Source organism: Mytilus galloprovincialis, chromosome 11 (assembly GCF_965363235.1).
Source record: "Mytilus galloprovincialis chromosome 11, xbMytGall1.hap1.1, whole genome shotgun sequence".
NCBI classification, from domain to species: domain Eukaryota; kingdom Metazoa; phylum Mollusca; class Bivalvia; order Mytilida; family Mytilidae; genus Mytilus; species Mytilus galloprovincialis.
Genome location: NC_134848.1, coordinates 71,225,804 through 71,234,976, shown reverse-complemented (window position 1 = coordinate 71,234,976; position 9,173 = coordinate 71,225,804). Strand labels below are relative to the sequence as shown.

Sequence of the window (9,173 nt, the reverse complement as noted above, 5' to 3'; positions counted from 1 at the left end):
TATTACAGTGTTGAATAGGTAACCTTTTAGAATAAGTTTATTGAAAGGAGCGACAAGTTTACATGGATCATTTCTAAATTTCCGGGCACGGTTAACAACATTTATGAACTTCATCATCTTTAATGTTCAATAATACATATATATATATATAACAACAAGGACGTCATATTATTTCACTCAAAAAACTTGATTAAACCGAATTCCTCCGTAACAATATCATGGATTACTTATTGGTTATCATTTAGGTAAAATATGTTTAAAATATGCATACATTATATCTATATAAATGAGGGTCGGTTGAAAACAAAACTTTACGACAAAAGAGATGATTTCAGCTTTCCAATTGTGAACTTTCCATTTCTAAGTAGCAACATTCCAGCAGCACCTGCATATGGGGTATATATCTCCCAATTGATACGATATTCCCGTGCTTGCATTTCCTATCATGATTTTCTTGATAGAGGTTTGCTGCTCACAAGGAAGCTATTAAACCAAGAGTTCCAAATGGTGAAGTTGAAATCATCCCTTCGTAAATTTTACGGACGCCATCACGAGTTGGTTGACCGTTATGGAATAACCGTTTCACAAATGATATCGGATATGTTCCTTACGTCGTAACTACAATCCCCTTCCCTTTCATGAATATGACCTACCGAATTAGACTATTTACCGGATTTGTAATCACTTAAGCAACACGACGGGTGCCACATGTGGAGCAGGATCTGCTTACCCTTCCGGAGCACCTGAGATCACCCCTAGTTTTTGGTGGGGTTCGTGTTGTTTATTCTTTAGTTTTCTATGTTGTGTCGTGTGTACTATTGTTTTTCTGTTTGTCTTTTTTATTTTTAGCCATGGCGTTGTCAGTTTGTTTTAGATTTATGAGTTTGACTGTCCCTTTGGTATCTTTCGTCCCTCTTTTATAACCGAACTTAAAAATTATAATAATCTTGTATTGTGTTGATAAACCGGTTGTGTACCGATATTGGCATATAAGGTTTGTTTTATAATCTAAAAATACAAATTTAATCAAATAATTATCCATTAAATTCATAAATTTCATCAAAGCTTACTGTTTTCGTCGATTTAGATCAGTTCTATACATATACAAATATAAAAATCAGAAATTGGCTTGGCATTATTTTTTATTGTTTTAAAAGAAAAAAATGCATCCTTAGAAGTTATTCCGTTGTTATGGAGGAATCTGATGATAAAAGTTTAGCAGAAAGCGCTTGTCTTTGGATATTCGTATCTTTAAAAGTCATGAAAGTAGTTGAGATTTGATCAAGATATTTTACAATTTTAAAATTCAATATATTTCAAAAATAAAAACGAATACAGTTTCTAGCTATTGAGATTTAATTTCTTATGCATTTAATATATCCCATTGCATGACTTATATAAGATTAGGGGCACAATGTATGAGGAGAAGTTATCAGCGACGACACAACATGTGAGGAGACGTTACCAAGCTTTTGTCCGTCCAGCGTAAATCGGTCTTATGGGGGAGAAAAAGACCCAAAAAAACAGTATTTAGATTTTTTGGATTTTCTTCGTAAAGATATCGAAAAATATCAATTTGTAGAAAACTCTTATCATCTATACATATATTTGTCACTTTTCAGTGACTTTCGGTTTTATTCGCACATTTGTTAAGAACTGACATGAATTTCTTATTCACTTCTTTATAAAAAAAAAAAAAGAAAAAAAAGATACCAACGATGACGAGCAAAAAAATACCAAAAAATGGTTTGATAATTAAATTACGCATATTTATGCATTCCATTATATTGAAGTCAGAATATATTTGCTTACAAAAAAGTGCATGCACTCTGTAATAAAAAAATTAAATTATCATTAAGCAGGATTTGATTTCCTTTGAGAATCGTTAAAAGATTACTATAAAGTTCGAGTCCAGTTAATCATACAGAAGCAGCAAAATGGCTACAATATTCATTGACTGACATTGTCATTGCAGTTTACCTCTTCGATAGTCATACTTGGAGAATAATAAGTCAAAAGTTATCAAAGGTACCTTACATGTCTACAGTATAGTTTAGATGAGCCTATGTTAACCATGGTTTGGCGTAGGTTCTAGACATATCTTTCATATCTGGATTAATACATCTACATGTATTTTTTTATGACGGAGACGCTATGTCATTTAGACGCTTTTCTACGTCAGTCATAAGAGATGGACAGTGAATTAGCAACCATACGTACTTTAAGCTAACTTTTGGTTAAACATTAGTATGTTTTTCGATAAATTATAAAATAACCTTCACTTATTTAGCTTTCTTTGTTGTGTTTTCTGTACTATTAATTGTCTGTCTTTTTATTTTTAGCCATGACATTGTCAGTTTATTTTCAATCTATGAGTCTGATTATCCCTCTGATATCTTTCGTCCCTCTTCTGAATCCTATAGGTACAATTAACGTCAGGTACTTATCTTAAGTGACCAATCCTCTAAAAGATAACTTCAAAACATATTAACAAACTTCATAGTCATGATAGTAACAAGTGTTACATAAACAAAAACATAAACAATGTAATCTTGTTTTTTTCTCTCGATTGATTACAAAAAACATAGAAAGTATCATTTTAAATGTAAAAAACGGGTCTGTTTATAACGTATGCCTGCTATCTGTCATCACCAAACTTTAATTCAGGAAAATCTTTACAAGACTACTCTAGATCGAGATTTTCAATATCTAAAGGTTGTTACGTAGTGTTGTTGCAATTGGTGGTTTGTTCGACACATCGCACTTCAAATCACCAAAGACATCTGATGGGTTGATTTTACTGTCCTCTAATGTAGGTTTAATTGCTTTTCGATATACAATTATTCCAATTATCAACGATGCAAATAAACAACCAGCAACAATACCGGCAATAACACCGATAGCAATCTGCTCCTGTAATACAAAAGTAATTATGATGTGAATTTGAAAAATGAAAGATTTGAGTGCTGGTTTAAAAGCATATTGCGGATTCGAATTTAAATGTGATTTATCCTTTTATTACTGAATGATAAATATATTTATATGTCGAAAATTATACCTGCATTCAAAGTGTACTATCACCAATAAAATCAATGTTGTCCTAAGCATATCCTACTCGTAAATTCAAAGTTAAGAAAAATAGCCAGTGTGAGATTTATCCATATTGTCGTACATAACTCATAATCAGCAATCTGCTGATAAAACATTATTACGTTGTTTTATGTATAAAATACAGCAGTTTTAGAGAAAGGTTGAAAAAGACAATTGTTTTCTGTCAACTTTTGATAATATCAAAAAGTACCGGCGGCGACCAGAACTAACATTTAAAATTGTACACACGATACAAACGTATACTAGACAAATTAATAGTACATTCTGCCGCTTATTCGCACGAAATTATCATCAAGGTCATGAACAAATATTCAGTAATACTGTTCAGTAGTACTGGAGACATGTTTTAAAGTATCATCAAATATATGGAATGTTCTTTTCATTGTTTCCAGTTTCTGACAAACAATCCATTATACGGACCAACATAGTAAATGCAATATATCCCCTACGTTTGGAATCGGGAGTTAGATTAAGCAAGACATTTTATATAGGTACATCTTTGTATTAAATGATGTGTACAATTCAAGTTAATATTACAGGATACATTCACTTACAACTGTTGACAACACGGGTTCCGATTTCTCTACATATTCAATGTCGCCGAGATAAAAATGACATCTGGCGAAGTTACTTCTGATGTCAATCACTGTCAGATATGCTGATGGAATGCAGCAATCTCCACTAAAAGCATACTTATAGAATATTGTTGTGTACGTACAGAAAGTAGCTTAGAGGAATAAACTCATAGCATGCAGTAGCATATAAGTGCAGGAGAAATATCATGCTACCAATATTTCAATATGTCAAATTACTAGTTTTCTCTTTGTACACTTTTTGTAACAGTATTATGTAAAACGTTATTCATCAGTATTGATGAAACATATCATTTTGTATTTGATTTAGCATTAATAAATATATAAGCCAAGATTTCTGTTCTGTTCATTTCAATGCACACGGAAAATGTTAACAAAGGAACAATATTAATCTGACTATTTTATTAGATGAATGGTGTTTGACGCCAGCCACTATAATCCGTCTGAAAGAGTCATCGTACCTGAGTTGGAACATATTTGACTAAGAAATAGCTTTAGCTTCATTAAAATCTATAACGCTTCGTTAGATGCAAGAGTTACAAGATTTTAATTTTAAATGTATATGTGCAAAAGAGCAAGGCGGCGGTAAAAATTGATTCTTGCAGTTGTTTTTTTTTTTTTTTTTTTTTTTTTTTTTATGTCACTGTTGTATAATCAGTATGTAAGATAACAGCAACATATAATACAAATGAATATAAAGTTTTGCAAGCTGAATGATCATCGTTAAAGTTTTTTGTTTTTCCCTCCTCCTTATATAATGCTGTATTTAAAATAAAAGGGGTCTTTTTGTTTTGTATTGTAAATAATGTTTTATTAAAGTGCGGAAAATACAGTGACTATGACTACAGTCGAAAAACGTTCATTTTATTTGATTAAAAATGTATTGACCTTATCAGGAGGGTACTTCGTTTGAACATAGAAAGATTCAAATATTTCAGAAGATAAATTATTTTCTAAATTCATGTACTACCTGACATCTATATTCATCGGGGATGAATATACACTACTTGTATCAAAAATCAATCCCTTGGATCCAGCAATTGATGATAGCTCAGTAGTAAATGTTATTGTAGCCTTTCCATTCCACGTAACTTCTGAACATGAGGTGTTACCCAAATGATCACATATTTCGACCAGTGTTTGACCAGAACAGGATGGTGGAATGTCTTGACTAATCTAGGAAGAAAAGGACTATTCAAATAGACTTTAGTTTAATGTATGTCATATTATTATTTCAATTTTTTTCATATTATTTAATCACTGTCGTCGTGTGCGTACAGTCAAAATTAATGGTAAATTCGACATATTTTACATGTACAGAACACGTATGTATCTAACATTCTGTATACTGTAACAGTGGTGGTAATGGTTTGGGGGCACGGTATTTTTGCAGTGAAGTATCACTATTTTGCATTGTTTCATTGGCAATTACACTATAAATAAAAAAAAAATCATTTGTCAGAGGCGCTTTTTTGGGAAAAAACTTCGGCAGGACCGCTCAATTTCAAACATGTGTAAGCAAAGTATATAAGATTTGTATACGTAAAGATCTATATGATGAATAGGGGACTTTAAAATAAACAAATTCGATTAAAAATTGTGTAAATGCTAGAACCATTTATCTAATTGATAAGGATGTAGATTATTGGAAAAATTAATCAAGTTAAATGCATATGTGCTCAAACCAGAGAACTGCAAAATAAAATTAACAATCAAATGAACACCAACCCATGTCATATAATAACAAAATACATACATATATTGTTTGGGTTTCTTCCAAAAGAATATTAACTGATCCAAGTTTACGAACAGTAATGGTGTACGTCCTGGAAATTACATTTGAATAAAACGTTGTCAGTATACAATACAATTCTGTCACAGTTTGATTAGATATAGGAAGATGTGGTGTGAGTGCCATATATTCTTAATCACGCGAAGTTCCGGCTTACATACTATACATATGATATATCAGTTCATTTCAACCTACTACTAAAAAAGCTTCTTTATTAAAATAATCTTGACTTCCCCTATAAATCTTAGTTTTAACATGTTATACTAATATTATTATATATAAAACACAATAACAACTTTCAATATAAGACCATTGCCATTATTTAGAATGATGATATTTCTGTATTCAACTGAGAAATTACCTGTTATATTTCTTGTTTACGCAATAAATAATTCGTGGTTGACATATCATTTTAAGATAAACTGTAGTATAATGTTTGACGATATAAATTGGTTTTTGACATTGTCTCTTCAATCAATTGTTTAACGTTGGAGTTTTAGTGCATTTTTTGTCAGTGTGTATTCTGTCATATCGGAATGATATTTTCAATGGTAAGTCAATAACTTTAACTTGCAGTTTACGTAGAAGCCCAGATCTTTTTACTCGGCCAGTTTATGTCCATATTTTACTATAATATTTTATACCAACTAATAACCTGAACAAACAGTAGGAAGCACAAAAGAATACACGTTATAAACGTGTAATCTGATATTGGTAATCAACACACCATAACAACTGTCATCACTATGGTTTAGTAATCTTTGTAGTCAAACAGGGAGTATGTTTTATATCCAATTCAGTGTCCTTGGCATAAGTTGTTAGAACAATGTCAAGTGAGAACATGGAAAACAAGATATTAAAACGATTAAATCCAAAAAGAGCGATTTCAACAAGAAAGCATAAGGTCCAAATTTGCCATGTTACTAGCCGTTCTACATATTAAGTTGAAAACAAATACTCGAATGAAGCTGAGCTCTCCCGTTTCTGAAATAGCTTTATAACAGATGGGGACTTAAGTCTCGTGTACAAACAATTCGCGAACCGAAATGGTTTATAAATGATTTTCCCGTCAATGTTAGCTACAAATGAAAAGAACATAAATCTTACACAGTATTATATAGACTGGATCCCTGTAATTGACATATAATTTCTGTTGATCCGTTGCTACTTATCAACTGTGTAAAACTAGTTTGACCGGTCAGTAATCCTCTGTTATCTGTAACATCAACAACAAATGTTTCGTTCTCTGATCCATTGTTTTCTACAGTGTAGGATACGTTACTAACAGTGTTCATATATAGATCTGAAAGCAACATACAAAGAATAATTTAATGTCAAAGATATGTTTCAGACACCATGTTATAATAATTTAATTTTGGATGTAACGCGTCTTCTGATTGGCTAACGTTATTTTGTTATGACCCTATAGACATAATTTAGTCATGTAACCGTGACGTCGTCAACGTTTTTTTTCATGGTTTCCCACAGTTTAAAATGGAAATTAGAATTAAATTATAAGAATTGACTGTAATAATTTTTCTGTCTATTCGAAATAACAAAACAAATTGTGGTGCACACTGTTAAATAACCCGCTACGCGCGTTATTCAGTGTGCACCAAATTTTATATTATTTCTTCATAGACAGAAAAATATTACAGTTATTCCTTAAATAACTTTGCTTATTATTAATTTGCATTAAAATCTGTATCTGGAAAATAAACAAACAACAGCCAAAATGTGTCATTAAAAACTGGTCATGTTTTACCAGGATTAATATAATGTACGTTGGCGCGTTGTGTCAAAAAAGATAACAAAGTGAACTAGATCATTCTTAAATAGATATCTCGAAATTGTTTTTATCCAAGTTGCCAAAAAAAGAGAGAAAAAAATATTTTTGAATGCATTGTTCATGTTGTTAACTGCATTACATCAGGTTTTTTTTTAATTTTCCATTATTTGTAAATGTTTTTTTCTGAAATTTTTGCGATTTTGTATCATTAATAAAATGATTAAGAACTTGCATTCTGATATCTGATGTATATATGTATGTATCTTTTCTTAAATGGCAATAACTAATCTTGCATTTTTGTCCATTCTTCAAAAATAACAATAATCAATGCACGCAATAAATTCTGACTTATAGTATATTGATGCAGTCCATTGTTAGTTACAAAATGTATACAAACCTGGTGTTGAAATCATTTTGAGTCTAACGGTGGTCGGGGTTATAACATACGGTGATGTTCTCATCCATGTTTTTCCACTGTTGTCTGTTCCATAAATACTTATCTCGCAAAACTGTAAATAAGCTGAGCAATTTTATTTTTGAAAGGATAAAGTCGGATCAATAATTTCCAAAGTTGCTTATTCGAAATGTTTTGGTCAATTTATTTAATATTTTACCGATAATTCCTTCTTTTGATGCAGTAAAACAAATGATCGTGAAAGTGTATAAAACAACAATTGAACGACACCTTTTTTTAGTTTTACAAGTTAATTGATCATGCTGCATTTATTAGGTGCAGTACACTGATATTGTTCAATAAAGTATTAGCACCCTCTACCTTATGAGTATATTATTTTTGTGATTTTACTTTTTACATATAATATGAGGTTACTATGCTCTGTTAAACACAGTGTATAAATAACGATACAACATACTTTAAAACCAAACACTTCTCTGTTATGAATGTTCTTGCGTGTTTATGTGTTGTTTTTCTATCGGGTAGTGTTTAAGCAATACTGTTAAACTGCGGGAGGATTTGGTATACCTCTTCACCCAACATTCGTTTTAAAATTTCCTGTACCAAGTCAGCAATATGTAAATCGTTTCTATTTTGTTGCACTTCGATGTTTCTGTTGTTCCTTTGTTTTCCACTTATGGTTAATGATTAAAACCCCAATTTTTTTCTCAATCGATTTACATGTATGACTTAAACAACTTTTTTATTCCTTATACATTTTATATAAAATATATAATTACATCTGATGATAGAGTCGTTGAAACAAAATATGTGGTTCCAAAGTCCCCAGCAACTACTGTTATATCAAGATTGGTTGATGATGAGTCATTCGTTTCCAAACGCACGCCTGATGCATCCACACCAACAGGTAGATCAAAAACAGTCAAATAAATTCTATATAGTTCGCCTTAAAAAAAAATCGGTTTGTCTATTTATTCTATCTGTATGTTAACGTGAACAGATAAAAAATTAGTTCAGTGTCATAAAAATATGAACTGTTTTGTATGAGACTATAAAACTGGCGAAGGGTGAAGTTTTTCTGAGCCCTTCCCCAGTTTTGTGCCGAGTACAAAAAAGTTTATATTTTTCTGACATTCACCTAATATTGTTTTTAAACTGCAACTGGAAGTAATACATTGATCGCGTTTTAAATTGTAATACACATTTTAAACTTATTTAATAACTAAATGAACCCCTGTTGTAGTGGAAGATATTAGCAAGCAAAATCGAGGGAATTGTGCAAATGGTGATACAAGCATGAACATATACTTTGTAAGAAATAACTGCTGGCCATTAAAAAAACATTTTTTAAAATGGCTGTTTTCTTTAGTTTGAAAATACTGATTTTTCTGGAAAACCTACTTTGAACTTCTTTTAGTAAAAACAAATTACCAGGTTTGGTGGCTACCTTCCTTACATCACATATTTATTAAA

At 31.1% G+C, this 9,173-nt stretch overlaps 1 long non-coding RNA gene across 1 annotated transcript; it reads right to left on the bottom strand.

The window, feature by feature from the left end:
- Positions 1–2,542: 2,542 nt before the first annotated feature.
- LOC143051351 (uncharacterized) lies at positions 2,543–3,794 on the bottom strand. The gene is made up of 2 exons (XR_012970717.1): positions 3,666–3,794; positions 2,543–2,913 (listed from the first exon to the last, which is right to left on the bottom strand). It is a non-coding gene; the product is annotated as an uncharacterized LOC143051351 (long non-coding RNA).
- Between the last annotated feature and the right edge of the window lie 5,379 nt (positions 3,795–9,173).